A 19,553-nucleotide genomic window follows, 5' to 3' on the forward strand; every position below is an offset into this window, starting at 1 on the left:
TAAACTGCTCTTATTAAAAATAGTTATGTTAAAATGATAACTCTTTATGTCCAGTCTTCAGAAAATACTTGTAAGTTTTATTTTTTTATGATCCCTTTTTTTCAAATGCTTCTTTAGCTTCTTTAATATCTGCAGCAGCCACAATTAAGTGGCCCCAAAGCAAGCATCAACTGCAATGGCTTTGAGTAGTGCTTCAAGTTTGAAGTGTGATGTGGTACTTGGCAGGTGGCAAAGAAGCATCCCAAGTTGAGAGGGGAGCACAAGAAGAGGCTTCATAATCTGGAATAGCAGCTACAGTTGTGCAAAGCAAATAGTTCTGAAGGGCGGGGATCTAGGCTGTGTATGGCTGGTGCTTAGGGTACAAGAAGCAGTAGGGTGTTGTACCTGGAGAGGTAGACAGGAGAGGATCTTCATCATAAAGAGAATTGTGTGCCACTCCATGATTTACCAGGGAGGTTGATAAGAGAAGATGAACAGGTGGATATAGGGATATAGGTGAAAGATGTGCTATATCCTTTTATGATGTAAGTAAAATTATACCTGTTACATATATTGACTAAGAAAATGGGATCTGCATTTCATTTCTACATTCTTCAGTTTCCCCTGAAATTTATGGATCTTCCATCTATACATTTGAAAATGGTTTTGAGTACTATAGTATTGTTTGAACAAAATTAAAGTTCTACAAAATCCCTATCTGTTCAGAAAACACTTGAAAGAATTTCTAATGAGGATTTGAGTTATTAATTAGGCACATCCACTAACATTTATTAAAGAGAACTGATAACAGGACTTCCAATTTATATTCATCTTCTTGACCTCATCCTTCATTTAGTCTTGCACATACCCCATTATGGTCCTGCAAAATTAATATGATGGACTATATCATTAAGTGTTAATTATGTGGCACATACTATCAGATGTAGGAAGTGAAGGTGGAAGGGCAGGGCTGTCCTTCAGAATGGTTAGAGGTTTTCAACATGTGAAAAGTCTATAGTCTGTGATCTGCTTAGTCCATACATCAGAGAATATGGACAATAAGCAAAGAAATTTGTTATAATACTCTTTGTCCATACTCAAGTATGTGTTTTGGAATCTAAATGCGGAACAAGTCCCTGATAAGTTCTTTATGGACAAGTTACCAAACCGTGTCGCATTTAAATGTTCTGTTGTTCCAAAAGGATGGCCTTCCTTCTATAAAGTCTGCGTGTGGTTGCTCAGGGACTGGCATTTCTTTGAAGAATGTCAAAATGGAAGGAAATAGCTCTTTCATGGGATTTTTTTTTTTTAACAGCAGCAATATCTTTGCTCCAGCCTAAAGTCTTTGCTTATTCCACTTTCATTGGATCTTTCCAATTTCGGGATTTTGATGGAATGTTTTTAAATATCAAGGATGGTGGTGAGAGGTTTCCCTCCCATCTTCTATCTTATGAGTCTTTAATAATATGTAAGGGTATTTTACTCAAGCCAAATATTTTTAGACAATTAATAAGTAGAGAAGATATCTCTGTGGCTCTTTTTTGTCCATAAAAACAAAGTTTAGAGTTCAAAGTTTTCTAACATAGAAAGCACCTGGTGATACATCATTAGGTCATGACTGTCATGTAGCTTAATGTATAAATGTTAGTATTAATGAACAAATAATTGCTAATATGTACATAATGTCAGAGAATGGTGCCATTCTAGATGTTGTAATTGACAGGTTCCTGTCTGTATTTGCTTCTAAGGTGCATGTTTCCACATGCAAGCATCCATGGGGCTGTGTTGTGTCTTACAAGCTGTATTGCCTTACCATTTTCTTTTTTTTTTTTTTAACTTTTATTTAATGAATATAAATTTCCAAAGCACAGCTTATGGATTACAATGGCTTCCCCCCAATAACATCCCTCCCACCCGCAACCCTCTCCTTTCCCACTCCCTCTCCCCTTCCATTCACATGAGGATTCATTTTCGATTCTCTTTATATACAGAAGATCAGTTTAGCATACATTAAGTAAAGATTTCAACAGTTTGCTACCACACAGAAACAAAGTGAAAAATAATAGATGATTTTTTAAATGATGATGAAATCAGATAAGACCTATTGTCATGTTTAATCCCAGTGAGAGTCAAGTTGGGAATTGATAATTTCTTCTTCTTTTTTTTTTTTTTTTTTACAGAAGATCAGTTTAGTATACATTAAGTAAAACTTTCAACAGTTTGCACCCCCATAGAAACACAAAGTGAAATATACTGTTTGAGTACTCGTTATAGCATTAAGTCTCAATGTACAGCACATTAAGGACAGTGATCCTACATGAGGAGTAAGTGCACAGTGACTCCTGTTGTTGACTTTACAAATTGACACTCCTGTTTATGGCATCAGTAATCTCCCTATGCACCAGTCATGAGTTTCCAAGGCTATGGAAGCCCCTTGAGTTCTCCAACTCTTATCTTGTTCAGACAAGGTCATAGTCAAAGTGGAGGTTCTCTCCTCCCTTCAGAGAAAGGTACCTCCTTCTTTGAAGACCTGTTCTTTCCACTGGGATCTCACTCACAGAGATCTTTCATTTAGGGTTTTTTTTTTTTTTTTTTTTTTTTTTGCCAGAGTGTCTTGGCTTTCCATGCCTGAAATACTCTCATGGGCTTTTCAGCCAGATCGGAATGCCTTTAGGGCTGATTCTGAGGCCAGAGTGCTGTTTAGGACATCCACCATTCTATGAGTCTGCTGAGTATCTCGCTTCCCATGTTGGATCACTCTCCCCTTTATTTATTCTATCTGTTAGTATTAGCAGGTACTAGACTTGTTTATGTGCTCCCTTTGACTCTTAGTCTTTTCATTATGATCAATTGTGAACTGAAATTGATCACTGGGACTAGTGAGATGGCATTGGTACATGCCACCTTGAGATGGCATTGGTACATGCCACCTTGATAGGATTAAATTGGAGTCCCCTGGTATGTTTCTAACTCTACCATTTGGGGCAAGTCAGCTTGAGCATGTCCCAAATTGTACATCTCTTCCCTCTCTTATTCCTACTCTTATGTTTAACAGGGATCACATTTCAGTTAAATTTCAACACTTAAGAATAACTGTGTATTAATTACAGAATTAAACCAGTCATATTAAGTAGAACAGACAAAAAAAAAAAACTACTAAGAGGGATAATGTATTAAGTTGTTCATTGCCTTACCATTTTCTTTGGTCAGACAACAGTTGCAGCATAACAGTCACTGCAGACTTGGTTGTGGCCCATGGTAGCATGTCTGGACATCTTCAGCTTTCAATGCTTCAGTCCATGCACCACTGAAGGATGTTTGACAAGGGATTATGAATGCTATTTGTTGTTTTAAAACCTTCTGATAACATCTTCTATTGAAACTGAAAAAGATTTGACATCAAGATTAGCAGGATGGGTGCCAGAAGCTTTAAGGAGAACCTCATAGATACTAGCGGAACATCCTCTTAAGAAAAACCGCATCACCAGTGCGCTTGTTCAGAGAATGCTGTTTGTACAGAAAATGTGGGTAGTGCCATCTATCACGCTAAAAAGAGATCCAGAAAATTCAGACTCCAAATGTGATCGTGTTACCAGTATCTTTACTTCATTTATGTTTCTTTTTATGATTAAACAGAAGTGACGTCAAAGCAAATCTGACAGAATTCTTTCAATGAGTAACTTCTTAGTGATAATAAAATCTTGAATCTTCTTTTAATTGGAAGGTTTTAAATGCTTTTATAGAATATATAACATACGATTCTCTAGACAATTAGTAATTAGTGGTTTGATCCCTTAGAGAAAATGCAGAACATAGAACATAGAACATATGATATAACATAGGATGTATATGATACAATTAATAGCACCTTAGAGTAGTGATGGAAAGTGGGAAGTGTCATATGCCTGGGAAGTGGATATTATTAAAACTTTGGGTTTTTTTTTCTTATAAAGGTACATTCTGTTTGTGTTTACTGCCCATTAAGGTATAAGGATTAGAGAATTTAGGGCTAAATAGAAAATAACAGTAAGTCATAAATTGTTTCTTTTTAAATCTCTGATACCCAGCTCTGAGTTTTTTGTTTTGTTTATTTGTTTCTTTGGGCTTGTCTTTTAGTTATAGGGGAAAATGCAATCCAACCAAACTGAGACCTAGACTTATTTGCCTTTAATTATAAGATCTTATTGTTCCAATTTTGCTAAATAATATTTCATGAAGTATGTTAGAGACATAACTTAGCCCATATTTGACTAACTCTTGTGATCTACTTTAAAGATTTAAAAGAAAGTGATAAGATTCAAGAAGAAAAGTTTAGTGTAAATCAAGAGGGTACCCTCATTATTTATATCCTTTTTATCACCTTAACATTTAATTCTCATAAACCTTATTCTTTATTTAAATGAACATACACACTTATAATGAGAAATAACACTTTTTGATAGCGGCCTTGTTATGATCATTTGTTATCTACATTTCTAAATGTGTTCCATCAGAAAAAAGGTATTAGGCCCTGGTACAACGCCATCTTAGGCGTTCTCTATTTGAAATAATTGAATTTGAACCAGAGTATCAGTTTCCTTAGCTTATAAATTCTACAGTTGACTGAGAACTACAAATAAAATTTTCCTTCAAGAGATCAGACATGTGGGAGGGGGAATGGCACTGTTTCTATTACAGGGATTGTTAGAAGCACTTTGTGCAAGCAGCTCTTCACATTTCTCTCACAGTAGAGTTCCTTACATACAAATCAGTTGACTGAACCCAACCACGCACTTGCTAGCAGCAGTAATCTTTTCTTCCACCTTTGAATCCACAGTACTAGGACTTTGTCTAGCGTATGACCTATTGCTCAGTGGTCAATAAAGTATAGAGGATGGGATACAAACTACATAAGGTTAAGGACCTAGTAGTCTGCCCTCTTCTTTTACGCAGTGGATATACAGTGAATATCCTAAGTGAATACATTAATGAAGAAAAAAAAAAAAGGTTGTTGAACTTTCTTCCAAAATATGAGCATTTGTGAAGCAAATGACAATATGCAAGAGAACCAGTTTCAGCTGTATTTGTACACCTGACCTTTGAGGAGCTGCCAAGTCACTCTTCCCACTGCGGACCTCCCTTCAAAGCCCTCCTGTCTTGCTCAGCTGCAGGCAGAGCTGGCAGACAGGAAGCAAGGCACGTCCCCCTGACCTTGCTTCCCACACACTCCACACCAGCTGCAGGCCTGGGACAAGCAGGTTTTCCAATAGCTCTGCCCATCAGGTTCATTTGTTTAAACCGATCTTTGGATAACACATGCATATCACTTAAAAAAAAACTCCAACTGATTCTTTATTATTATTGTATCTCTGACCAGCTCTGTCCTGAAGGTAAGATTCCCGACAATGGAATGACATAAAATAAAATGTAATGGACAGGACTTTTTCTGTTAAGTATTTATATTTTTAAGACTGCAGATTTTAGTGATTGAAAATCCTTGTTTAGATCCATGTTTCTGACTATAGATGAATATAGCTGAAATTCTCACTAAATTATTAATTCAGGAGCCGAATATGAGTTTTTTTCTCCATGACATCAGAGACCTGGAATAGAAGGCAGGGTCTTGAATCTCTTAACTTGGAGCAGGGTATTATTTTATAGAGGGTAAAATTTATTTTTAAAACCGTGGCCCCTGACTCTGCACTCTTGTACTTCTATAATTTTGCTTCTTTTCTATCAGTTTCCATGACCGAACTGCTGCCTTTTGTATGTGTTTTTCTCTCTCTCTTCAGGCCTTAAGATTTTTCTTTTATCTTGGCGGCTCAACAATGTGAATTTTAAAAAGACTTATATTCCAAAGGTTTGAGGAGCTGATTATTTTAAGATAGAAGGGGGTTAGAAAAGGTAACCATTTATATGGAACACAGCTATGTAAATTTATTTTAGCCTTGTAAAAAAATAATGTCATTTTAGGGTAGTCTCTGGAAGGTAATCACATATCAACTCCTGTCAATAACGTGATGGGGTCAGTTATCCTACCAGATGTTTCTGTAGATTACTGCCAGTGAAGAAAGCACTCCCATTTCTTAATAGATTCCTCAGATAACAACATGCATTATGGGAACACACAAACAGGATCTATCCTAGTCAAAAATCGAATGAGTTGGAATTGAAACAAAAGAAAAAATGAGGGAAAATTACTGACAGCCAAATTATTTTTGCCTTTTCTTTCTTTCCCTCCTTTTTCCTTTTCATGACACAGAGAGCTACAGAAGAAACACTCAAAGACTAAGTTTAGGAAGTCAAGGCTGAAGGAACAAAAGGAGATTTTTCTGTGGCAATAAAAAGGACAAGTAGGGGGGAAAGACTGTAGCTAAATTTAGACTGTAGCAGAATTATGCTAGACAATAAAATTAAACATTCAGGTAAAGTAGGCAAGGAAAAGTCAAAGTCACTTCTATTTTTCCATGCTTGTTGTCCTAGTCAATAAAGAAGAAATTAGGCATAGATTTTACTCTCACAAAAATACTATGAACTAAACATCATTATATCCATCGTTCCACATGATGGTACTTGGGCTCAGAACGTTAAGTAGCTCGTCCAAATTCTTGCAACTTTTAAGTAGCATTAATGAACTGGGAACCTGAATCTGTTACTCCAAACAGAAGATGCTAAACAGAGTTGGAGAATGCATAAAAGAACTTGAGAGGTTGAATTACCAAACAAGAAATGTTTAAATAATAAGGAAGTGATGATGATGATGATGACTTCCATAATTAACAGCTTGGAATGGAGAAGAAGGGATAAAAAGAGCATGAGCTAGGGGTTTGATTCCACAAATGACAAACCAAATAAATGTAATTCTGTGTTTTTCACATGTGACGTTCTTCCCACAATTGTTCTGTAGTGGGAAAATTATACATTGAACATATGTACTCGCTGGCTTTGTAAGTCCTGGTACATTGGTGGGAAAGAAGAATCCTGTTGTATTGAGACTGAGTAATAAGGCGAGATGCTCCACTCATCAGTCCGTTCAGGTCTCATTCAGAGCTCATCTCCACCACTTAACTTGTCAATTCTTGGGGCTTCAGTTTCCTCTTTTATAGTAGGCAATTGGATGAGAGAAGCTTTAGAATTTTTTTCTCTCCATCCTTAATCTGTAGTTCTGTGTTTCTTGACCAGTGGCATACAGTTATGAACCTTGGCATAATTATGTGGTATACAATTAGGAACCTTGGCAATATTATGATTTTGCCTGTCAGTGTGACTGCTTTTCTTTTAGTTGATGATATTTGTTTCCTCAGACTCTTTGTTTAGTTTTTGGCTTGTGCATAAACTGTGGATTATTTGTGGCCTTGAACTATGTATACACTCTCTATGCCATAATTTACTCATCTTTCAGATGGAGATAACATAGTCATTAATACAATTATCTACCAACTCTACCTGCTACCTGCTAGAGTTGGTAGAGAGTTGAGATGATTAATGAAGTTCATAATATGAGGCTACTTATAATTTCTCAATAAAGGATCACTCCTCTTACTTTGCCATACTGATTACTTTTTCCATATTGATTACTTGTTTTTCTGAGCACAGAAGCTTAATGTACTCAGAAATTAAATGCAGCATCATTTATTATATCTTCTAGAAAAGATGTATTCCTTTCTGTGGCTTCAAAAATTGGAGACAGAGGTATAATTTCCCTAGAAATGTGGCTCTATATTTCTCATTCCCTGCATACTAACTTGAATGAACAGGTATTTTAGTTGTGTTTTGATTAAGCCATTTATACATGCAAATCTAATGCTAGTTTAAAGGAAGACTAATACCTAGGTAGCACTTTGGTCATTAATTCAAAAATATACTAATTTAAACAAGTTAACTAGACAAATATAAGCATTAGCGTCACTGTACTAATGTCACTACCTGCAATGCTTTTGCTAATAACCAGGGGCCTATCCCTTTGATATTTTTGTTAAACTAAATCTTTGCATTGCTATTAAGTGTGTTTCATCTACAAATCTTCTCTGTCCTATAACCATTAAATTTACTATTTTCAAAAACCATGGCATAAGAATCACCTAGGGAGCTACATGAGCTTGAAACTCCTATAGAATTCAAATATAGTAGCTACTCAATGATTGTCAAATTAATCAAATATTAACTGAACAAATGAATATTGGAATATCACCTTATCTGTGTGCATACTTTTGAGGTAATGACTTAATTAATGTCACTTTTTACTCCTTGAAAATAGCTCAGTAGAAATATTTTGGAACATAAGGGACGATGAATGGACTTGTGGAACCTACATATCATCCTTGGTTAATCCTGATTCCTGCAGGCCTATATTCCTGAAATTTCGTACTTTCTCCTTCTGGTGATGGTAAACCCATGGCATTTAACTATCACTTAAATATGCGGTAAAGCAGATATGAAATAATTTCATTTCATTGTCATATAACAAAATTCTTTCCCTCTTCTATTGTTTCCTCTTTCTAGTATTTTCACCAGCATTTTGTTTAGAATACCAGTCAGACTCCAGTCACCATTCCACATAATTTAATCATCTCACTATGTTTTACAAGATAGAATTTGTAATAGGTAAGAAATGAAACTCACATTCTTTCACATTATGCATCTCAAACTCATAGAATTGGCTTCCATGAGTTTGATTATAGTGCATTAATTTTCCTATGCCTTGGAGTTAATAGCTAACAACGAATGAATGAATTGGATATAAATCAATGGAAGCCAGAATTAGGTTATTATGGATGTATAGTAACATGTAAACAACTTGTTGAAAGCAATTGAATCTCAGATTATTAAACCTGTAAGTTGGTTGAAAATTAAAAGGGCTAGTCATTCCTAGTATATAAAGCCAAATGCTGATACTGTTTCAGAAACTAATTTTCTTTTTATTTGCTGAAAAATTTGGTGAGAATTTTTTTAAATGTATACCAAAACAAAAGCTCATTTTGGATAATTCTAATGCTTCTCTATAACTATAATAACTTTTGGGCATACTTTCTCTTCAGAATGTTAAGTAAGTATTTGAAACAGAGATTTTGTATCTATCTTTTTCATTTTTAGTCTATTGCTAGCAATATTCCATTTCATTAAGGACTATTAGAAAACATTCCAATTACTGCATACCACTCTGTCATACGAATGTCCCAGGCTTTATTTGCTGTCCCTTATTATTATATATTTAGGTCCCCCTTTTTGTTCTAACAAGGATATCTCATACATGCATTGTTCGGCATGCTTCTGATTATTCAATATATCAGATTATGAAATGTGGAAATCCTGGGTCATATTGTCTAATTTCTTTTTAGAAAGAAAAGTTTTCTCAATGTATATCTTTGTCAGCACTCAACTTTCCATAGAATCATCAAGTTAGAGCAGGTACAAAATAGTAACTTTTTCATCCATTCTCTTTGGTTTGACTAGTAACAATTTGTACTAACTGTAAGTTTTCGATTTCCCTTCAATATGTTTTTTCAAGAGATAGGACTGGGGAATATGGAATATGGTGGGGTCTTTCATGGAAAAATCCGCTCTACTTATGCCTTGCATGGGCTATAAATATCACCAGATCAGAAATGGAGTTACTGAAAAACTTGGGACATTCAAACAAAATTAATCACCTGACCCTTATAATGACTGGAGGAATTAAGGGGAAACAAAACCAAGAAATTATGAAGATAAGAATGAATCTCTGCAATAAATATCTTAAAAGTTCAATCTGTTTGCGATCATTAGAAAGCAGAGTATAGTGGTTAGGACTATAGGTTCTTGAATTTGTTGTTCCTGAGTTAGAAATCGCAGCTCTTCCATTTGTGCGCATGTTTTTGTTTTTTTGTTGTTTTGTTTTTTTTTTTACCAAGTTAATATTCTTAACTGTCAAATGAAAATAACAAGAACATTTCACAGGATTGTTTTGGCTGTGAAATGACATTTTAAAAATTCATGTCATATATCCTTGAATAAAAAAAGGCATATAATAAAGGGTAGGATAATTAATAATAGTAAAGGTTGTTAATAAATTATGATGATTGTTATCACGCAGACTGACCAAAAAGCAAGCTCAATAGTAAGATTTCTAAACTTTTTTTTCCAAAGAGAAAATTCCATGAAGATATTCCCCTAAAAATACCACCAGCCTCATGCCACCAACTCTCTACCTGGCTAGATTGCCTGAAATTCTACCTTAAAATATTTGTTTATTTTTTTTATTTTTATTTTATTTATTTATTTATTTACAGGCAGAGTGGACAGTGAGAGAGACAGAGAGAAAGGTCTTCCTTTGCCATTGGTTCACCCTCCAATGGCCGCCGCTGTTGGTGCGCTGCGACTGGCGCACCATGCTGAACCAAAGCCAGAAGCCAGGTGCTTCCTCCTGATCTCCCATGTGGGTGCAGGGCCCAAGCACTTGGGCCATCCTTCACTGCACTCCTGGGCCACAGCAGAGAGCTGGCCTGGAAGAGGGGCAACCAGGACAGAATCCGGCGCCCTGACCAGGACTAGAATCTGGTGTAGTGGCACCGCTAGGCGGAGGACTAGCCTATTGAGCTGTGGTGCCAGCCTCGTTTACTTTATTTTAAACATTTTATATTTTAAAATGGAAAAATATGGAAATATGTGTCTCACTTATTTTAAAACCAACCATTTATAATTCAATGTGAATTTGTTGATCAGATTCTGATTGTAAAGAAATAATAAAACATTTAATAATAATAATAATGAGAAACTTGAAGGCTCTGCTTGCCTGAATAATTATATTATCTTAGGTATTTCTGATTTGGGAAAGTGACATAACAATGAGAGAAATGAAGAAGAATGATTAAGAGGGAAAAATTATGTTAGAATGGGGTATTTGTCAGTTAAGGACTGAATATAGTGAATGTGTTTGGCAAAATGATTTACAGAGGAAACTGTATGCAATGTGTTATGTATTCAATGGGTAGGAATAAACTTGGTCTTTCAAATCACTGGACCAGACGATCAGATATTATTTGGACACTGACAAGATTTCTGCAGTGAGGTGGTGCTCTTACCCAAGCTCAAGAAAATGAATCTGACTTCCAGTTTCTTCTGGACATGTTCGATTCTCATCCATCATCCTGGGCTTCCTCCTCTTGATAATGCTGTTTTAATAACAACAGCCACACAGAAGCATGCATTAGGGCCTGAGTAATGTGTGACCTGGGAAACATTGGAAGGTAATTATATTATAATCAAACGGTGAGACCAGGAGTGTGTGAAGTTTGATTGGAATAAAAAAAATTATCATGAGACAGCAAGGCCCAGAACTTCTTGCTGACAAGTTGTCTTTCCCCTTTGCATTATCCATGTCAATGAAAACGAATTAGGTGGACTCACTGTGACTCCTTCACTTTGCTTCACCTGCCCTACTGGGGTTGCTGCTCAGAATCCCTGCACTGGAGGCAGACAGCTCCTTCTCCCAGGGGTTTGTGTGGACTGGCCTAGGATTTGGATGCCAGATTTTTGCTTTTGGCCATGTGGTACCTTGTGTTTCCCGTTGACTTGCAATCACTCTGGAAGAAATGACACATCCAATGGGCTAATGCTTTCAGAAGCGGGTACCATGACTAAAGTGTCTCCAGCGGATGGATAGAACAGGAGGGCTTTTCTGTATTTCACAGAGAGCTGGGCACTTCCCTGGGCTCTAAGGATATCATTTTACTGTCTTAGGGATACACAGTTCAACACTTACTGAAAGATTACATTTGCTGAATATTCAAATACCTAGTTAGACTCACTGCCTATTATTTGTATGGGGGGGGTGGGGGAAAACAGAGCAAAGAATTGTTCTTTGAGGAATGAGGTCACAATTTTATTTTTTATAGCTGCAACTGTCTGGCCTGCACCATCATCCATTGCCTTGCTTTTCTTTTCTTTTCTTTTCTTTTCTTTCTTTTTTTTTTTTTTTTTTTTTTTTTTTTTTTTTTTTTTTTTTTTTTTTTGACAGAGTGGACAGTGAGAGAGACAGAGAGAAAGGTCTTCCTTTGGCCCCTGGTTCACTCTCCAATGGCCACTGCGGCCGGCGCACCACGCGGATCCGAAGCCAGGAGCCAGGTACTTATCCTGGTCTCCCATGGGGTGCAGGGCCCAAGCACTTGGGCCATCCTCCACTGCACTCCCTGGCCACAGCAGAGAGCTGGCCTGGAAGAGGGGCAACCGGGACAGAATGCGGCGCCCCGACCAGGACTAGAACCCCGTGTGCAGAGGATTAGCCTATTGAGCTGTGGCACCGGCCACAGTTTGGTCTTCTACGAGGCTGATCCTAGTCCAATGGCCTCCATTTTCCCCCGTAAATAATTATGATCTGACTAATCCAACCACTATTGTTCAGATATCTTCCTCCAATGACACATTTGGAAGTTTGTAACTAAAAATTTCAATATTTAATATAATTAGAAAGCCCTATCGTTAAACTGCCTGCCTCTTGCTGATCTAAGAATAGATCATTGTACTTTCACAGTCACTTCTCCAACCCTCCATTTCCCCTCGTCCCTCAGAACACTCGCCATGAGCTGCTTCATTCCTGATTTGCACTTTCACTAGAAGAGGGATCTCTAGAGAAATTGAATTCAAATAATTCATTTTCTTTGCTTATAGAGGAGAGTTGATAGGAAGAAAGTTGAAATGACAAAAATGAGATTTTAAATCTCTTCTATAAATTTCACTTATCCCATGCATGTTTATCGATTGTCTACTGTGTAATTGGCATAGTATGGGATAGCAAGAGCAGAAAGCATGGTCCCTGCCCTCCAAGAGATTTTGATCTCAAAAAGGAGAAGTTCTATACACAAATTATGCTACCATAAATCCCCTATTGAGAAGGTCTGGTACAAATAAATACATACACATTAAAAAACAGCTTCAGTATCAAGAAGGTATGTATTGTATAAACAGAATACAAATAAATAGTGGAAGAATTCAATTTAAAAAGTGGTAAGTTTAGAGGGTGTGTGATCAAGAAAAGATTTACTGAAGAGCTAACATTTGTCACAAGTCGGATCTGTAAGAATATAATGCCGTGGTTATTTTAAACCCTGAAACTATTTTATATTTACAAAATTGGAAAGAACAGGAAAGCCTAAGAAGAAAAAATGTCAAAATTACTTACAATCCCACCACCACGTGAGATAGCCATTGTTGGTTTATTACAGTGTATTTTTTAAGCTTTTTCTTTCTTTCATCCATAATTGTGATTGTGCCTATATTGCATTGATCAAGGTCCTGAAAGGATACAGATGACAAGGTCCCACTATATGTGTAGGTAGGACATAGGGGAAACACAGGGGTTTTGGAGTACCCAGGGCTAGTAATAGTCAAGGAGTTGTTACCAACCCTAAGTCTGTGGATGAAGGAATAATGAGAGGGTGTGGTTGCTGGAACCCAAAGGAAAGTAAGGAGAGAAAAAGACACCATGAGAGAAGCAGTGACTTTCATTCAAGATATTTATTTGGCCAGCCCAAGAAAACTTGCAAGGAGAGGATCAAGAGAATATGCATTCTGATGTCTTCCTGTCCCCCTTGTTTCAGATCTCATGCAAGGGTTTCCCATTGGCCAAACCCCACTGGAAAACAAAGATTAAGAGGGCCTATTTAGTAATGGGTACAGATCAGTTTCCTGGGGCAGAGAGCAAGATGGAGAAAGGTCAGGAATAAATCTGGATGGGCCAATCAGCATATCCTCAAAAATTAGATCACTCCATACAGACAGTTTTGTAATTTTACATCATAATTCTTATATTTTTATTATGTACTCTCCTATGATGTTGTTTTTAAACATCATTTTTATCTCCCAGAACTATTGACTATAAATTAGTCAGTGAGTAATCCATCATGTAATAATTAGCACATTTCTTCTTTTTCCACTCTTTAAATGAATGCTATATATGTGTATATTTTTCTTTGTTTAATTATGTATTCAGCCCTGTGTATGAATTTTCTTCTTTTCTTGTTATGGGAAAGAGCACATTTTACTGGGAAGCAGAGTGAGCAGTGACCAAAGGACACCTCTCACTCAAAAAGACACACAGGGTGTTTGGCAATAAGAATCAGCTGGAACATGGGTTCCTTCCAACAGCTTCTCCGTCCACACCCCCGTTGAGGGTAGAGAAAACTCCAGACATCATCCTAAAGGCAGCTGTGGCCCAGTGGAGATGGAACCCCTCAGGGTTGCCTTCTTTCTCTTTCTTTATTTTTCAATAAAGAACACTTTAGATTTTTTGGAAGTCTTCATTCATTGTTTTCATTCTGTGTTCTCCCAAGGCCATCAGACCAGCTGCTGTATAGGATGCCTTGATGTCAGCACCAGAGAGGCCATCCTTAGCCATGATGAAGTAGTCCAGGGTTACATCATCAACCAGCATCATCCTGCTCTGTGAATCTGAAAGAGGTGCATCTTAGTCTTTTCATCTGGCAGAGGGACCTTGATCTTCCTGTTGTTGTGGCCTGGTCTCATCAGTGCTGGATCCAAAGCTTCTACTCGATTGTGGCCATAATGACTTTCACGTCTCCTCTTGAATCAAATCCGTTCAGCTGGTCCAAGCATTGATTGCTGAATTTCTCTCCCACCACCAGAATTTGAGTCATATCTTTTTTGTCCCAATAGCATCAATTTAATCAATAAACACGTTGGATGGTGCATGTTCTTCAGCAATGTGAAACAATTCCGCTACAAGCTTGTGCCCATTGCCTAGGTACTTCTGAATACAAAGCCAAGAAAGTGGCAGAGTTTTAGTTTGCCCCTGTTTAACCAACAGGGATTTACCTGTGTCTTGTGGACCATAGAGAATGACCCCCGTGGGGGCTTTATTCCCATCTGTTCATAATGTTATGGCTGGATGAGAGAAAGCTCCAGAGATTTCTTAATTTCCTGGATTTGATTGTCTAAATGCCCACCCCCCCCATATTAGCATAGATCTCTACCTTCATGACTGTGACCAGAGATCCATGTCATCCATCAGCACTCCTGTCACAGTGTGCATCTTGTGGTCGAGCAGGACAAATCAGCCTGTTTCCAGCAGATCCTTTTCTGGAAAGGAAAGGGTGCCGATGCAGTATTCTGATCTATGGATCTCAACATGATGGTGGGGTTGTCATTGATGATCTCCTCCAAGGTTCCTACTGACATTGGGGTCTCTCTCAGATCATTCACCTTTGCTGTTGCCTCCCTCTGATTTTCTTCTAATGGTTTCATTTGTTCCTGATTTCTAATGAATTCTTCCTCTGTGAGGAGATAGTCTTTCATTCTAACGTCAATAATTTTAGCCAGTACTGAGTGTGGGTGTCCCCAATGGCAGTTTGCTGGCAGGTCTTTTTGTTTTCTTCTTCTTTTTCCCCACTCTGCTTGATACAGGAGGTTCATATTCCCTTTTTTTTTTTTTTTTTTTTTTTTTGGCCTTGTCATCCTTCTTGCCACCTGCAGGACCATGACCACCACTCTTTGACCCATCTTGACTTGGCCACTCAAACCACCACTCCCAGAAGTCCATTTTCATTTTCTTAAGCTCAATCCAAAACACGGATTGTTTTGTCAAAATGTATACTTATATTTCAGGCTTTTTATGTACATTAACAAATAATCTTCCCAAGTATTATACCAGGTGGTGTTAAAGTGGACCTCCAATAAGCTAGATTTTGATACTTGGAGATGGATGACTCTTGATAGATAGAAATTGGGAAGGACTTCCAAGCAGGCACTAGGAAAATCAGAATGGAACTGAAAAGGTACATGTTATGTTCTATAAGCATAATGTCTAGTTTGACCTTAATACAATTAATTATGGGACCTGGTATTTCATTCCCTCTCACAGCATGTGAAAGTCCCAGTATTAGGATGGACAGACTGTTACAGAAGACAGGCTGGCACAGGCTAACTTCAGAAATAATAACTTGGCAATCTGTAAGTAGGGTAAAGATTAGAACTCTTAAGATGGGGACAAGTATCTGGTAGCTCTTTTGCCATAATGAGGTTGCTGGATAGAGAAGCTACGTGGTAATGGGCTGGGTTGAGAGATGGACAGAGATAAATCAGACCCTCTTACTTGCTGATATCCTAGGTCAAACTATATCTGAAGTTAGATTTCCCCTTGGACTTCATAGTTGCAGAGATAATCATTTTCATTTTTCAGCTCCAGTTAGTTTGATTTGGGGGTCTCTGTCATTTGTATGTAAAATTAAGCTGACTAATACATACACTTGGATCAGCAGTTTATTTTTCATGGAATGTGAGATCATAGTTCACTCTTAATTCTTCCCAGTTCCCATGATGGGACTAAAAATTAAATTTCATGCTATTCAACAGAATTTGAGAACCAATAAGCTAGGCTATGCTGAAGATCAACACAGCACCTCTTTGGACTTGTGGGCATAATTTTGTACATTTATGTAACAGAAACATCATCAGAAAGCCCTCTCATCACTGAAATATTTCACTTTAAAATAAATGTATATAAAGTAAGTATGTGAGAAATCTAGTGAAATCTCTCCATTTCATTAAAATAGAATCTCCTGAGAAGACAGAAATATGCATTTGTTGGACATTTTTAAAGTTAGGATTGTCTGGCTCAGTGTACAATAAACCAATTGTGTTTCTCTGTCGTGTTCTCACTCAGGATAAAAGCCACACATATAACTGCCAGGCTCGGTCCACTCACTGTAGACTGATTTTCTCATGCTTTCATCTCAGCAGTTGTCAATGTCACAAATAGGCAGGCTTTGAAGTCAGAGGGAGAGGATGAGAGCACACAGCTCCTGAAGTGCACAGCAACCAGGAATCTTCTTTGGAAACCACAATTTCAGCATCAAATTCCGTTGGGGCGCTGCTTGACGGAGTGAGGGGCATCACTGCCAATTGATATGTGAGACTATTTTCCTCTTTCTCTTTGTCCCCATGTGAATGGAAACCTTGCCCACGTGTATCCTTGGAGGGGAGCCACAGAGAAAGGACAGAGAATCTGTGACCTTGGAGAGGTCCTGCCCCATGTGGCTGGTATTATCAGTCCCTTCCTTTAGTGTGGCTTTGTGGCTTAGCAGAATGGGGTTAGCCAAATGGTACTTGGAATGGAGCAAACATTGGTTTCTGTCTTCTTGCCATCTGCACTTGCTGTTCCATCTACATCCTGCTCTTGCCATTGAGACATCAACAGAGGCTTTGCCAGACAGTTGAGTGACTCATAGATTACTTTAACTTTTTGTTAAAGGCGCTTAGACAAGTCTTGTGCATTTTTGTCGATTACCTCTGAACTGGGTAGATGGGAACAAAACCTGAACAAAATGGTGTGGAGGCTCCAACAAATGAGTCATCTGAGGCCTTGTGCCTCTCCGCTTGCCCTCTCTCTGTGTTTTATATCACTTTCCATCTTGGAGCAGGAGGAGGTGTGGAGAATTTCTTCTGAAAAGTGCCATTGTTCACACACACGGAGGACTCCATTGCGTGAAATTTAATTCCATAGTTCATAATTTTCTTCCTTTGCCTTCCTGTCTCCTGGCTGTGTGTTTAAGTTTTCCATCTGCCTCTCTTGCTTCTTTCTGTTTCTCTCATTCTCTCTCCTTCCTGTTTTTAAACAGCCTTTCCAAGCTTACCCTCAGACAACCTGACAGAGTTGCTCGCCTCTCTCTCTCACTGTGTATTTATTTCTCGCTTCCCACTTTTGTTTCTGATTTTTTCTGATCCTAAGGCTCTAGACAAGACCTGCCCAGGGTGCTTGTAAAGGTTCTTAGAGGAAAGGATTCGGGAAACTTTAATGGGACACTAATATTCCAAGCTCAGCACGAATGGCCAAGAATCCACAATTCTCCCTGGCCTGAGATGTTTCCAGATCCCTTGTCCATAATACTTCTGGGTCGCAATGTGGAGTTTCCAAATGTGACATTAGTGCTGTCGCATTATTTGCCTACAAAAGCAAATCTGATCCTTTGCTTCTTATAATTATTGAAAAAAAATCATTCATGTGACATTATTGCTCCTTTTGTGTGTGTATGTGTGGACCTTTATTCTAATGCACGGCTTGGAGTGACTCATGTTTCCACAAGAAACATCAGTATACTGACAGTATCATTATCTCACAATAGTTAAGATAGCAGATTCCGCAAACACCCAGCATCCATTCCTTCCCTAACAGAGGCTCGCATTTCTCTGATAGCTGTTTTTTTTTTATTTTTATTTATTTATTTATTTATTTATTTATTTTTGACAGGCAGAGTGGACAGTGAGAGAGAGAGAGACAGAGAGAAAGGTCTTCCTTTGCCGTTGGTTCACCCTCCAATGGCCGCCGCGGCCAGCACGCTGCGGCCGGCGCACCGCGCTGATCCGATGGCAGGAGCCAGGAGCCAGGTGCTTTTCCTGGTCTCCCATGGGGTGCAGGGCCCAAGCACCTGGGCCATCCTCCACTGCACTCCCGGGCCACAGCAGAGAGCTGGCCTGGAAGAGGGGCAACCGGGACAGAATCCGGCGCCCCGACCGGGACTAGAACCCGGTGTGCCGGCGCCGCAAGGCGGAGGATTAGCCTAGTGAGCCGCGGCGCCGGCCTGATAGCTGTTTTAAAAGCTGATATAACTTAAACCTGTGTTGCAAATTATGAGGAAAAGCTATTTTGCTCCCTGTCGCCTAATTTCTAACAAGGCTGAGTGTAATTTATCAGAGTCAATTTCTAAAGGTAGGAAGTATTCAGAAAAAAATGAAGCATTTAGGAATCGAACCCCAGTGTAGAGGAGGTTGCCCGGCAGGCTTCGGAATGACACAGGGCACCTTGTGCCCTGGAGCTGAGTGTGGGTGATAGGACAGTGGAGATGACCCCGCCCAGCCCCACCAGCCTGAACCGTGTGGTCCTTAGAAAGTTCCTGATAGGGTGTGGACCTCATTATAAAATATTATCTTGGAAAAATACTGTCTTAGAAGTTCATGCAAATAAAACAATGCGGGTAAACTGCCTGACACACTTGTGCGTAGCTTCGCATAGATGTCTGTGAGCGAGGCGGGGTCTGAATTGCTCAATATTCTCTCGCACTCTCATAGCTGTCCTGGGACGTAGTCCATTGCATGACCACTGTCATTTTTCAGGAGAGCCAGAGAAAAAAAAAATACAAACTACAGAGACATTAACTCAGCTAGTGATGGAAGTGAAATTCTAACCTGGATATTTAGTCAGGGTGCTGCCTTCTGTGTAACAAGCTATTCTAAGAATGTGTTACTGCTCATTCCTGATTGCCGCCTCCTATACTTTCGTGATTCCCTGCTGTATCTTTCAGTTTCGTGACATGGAATTTGCCATTTTTCCTGAAATGTGACCATTGTCTTAACTTCTGACTTCCTCTTACGGTGCTATTATTCTCTAACAGTTTCTTGGCTCAATCTTCTCCACGTCCAACCCTCCCAGGCTACCATGTATTTAAAATGTTGCATAGTTTATCTTCAGAGTTCCCTTTCCTGAATTTAGAGCTCTTAACTAGAGCTAAATATGCTGCTACAGAATAAACTGCAGGCCACATCAAATACAGACAAATGTGTGCTTGTTTAAAGGTCTTATTTTCTACACCTGCGCCCTCAGCTGGTAC

At 38.5% G+C, this 19,553-nt stretch overlaps 1 protein-coding gene and 1 pseudogene across 11 annotated transcripts in view; one reads left to right on the forward strand and one right to left on the reverse strand.

Moving 5' to 3' along the window:
• The window catches only part of RBMS3 (RNA binding motif single stranded interacting protein 3), a 1,614,135-nt gene that overhangs the window by 637,768 nt on the left and 956,814 nt on the right, over positions 1-19,553 (forward strand). The gene's annotated exons all lie outside the window — the stretch shown is intronic.
• On the reverse strand, positions 14,051-15,490 carry LOC100356643 (26S proteasome regulatory subunit 4 pseudogene; annotated as a pseudogene).

Source organism: Oryctolagus cuniculus, chromosome 4 (genome assembly GCF_964237555.1).
Source record: "Oryctolagus cuniculus chromosome 4, mOryCun1.1, whole genome shotgun sequence".
Lineage (NCBI taxonomy): Eukaryota > Metazoa > Chordata > Mammalia > Lagomorpha > Leporidae > Oryctolagus > Oryctolagus cuniculus.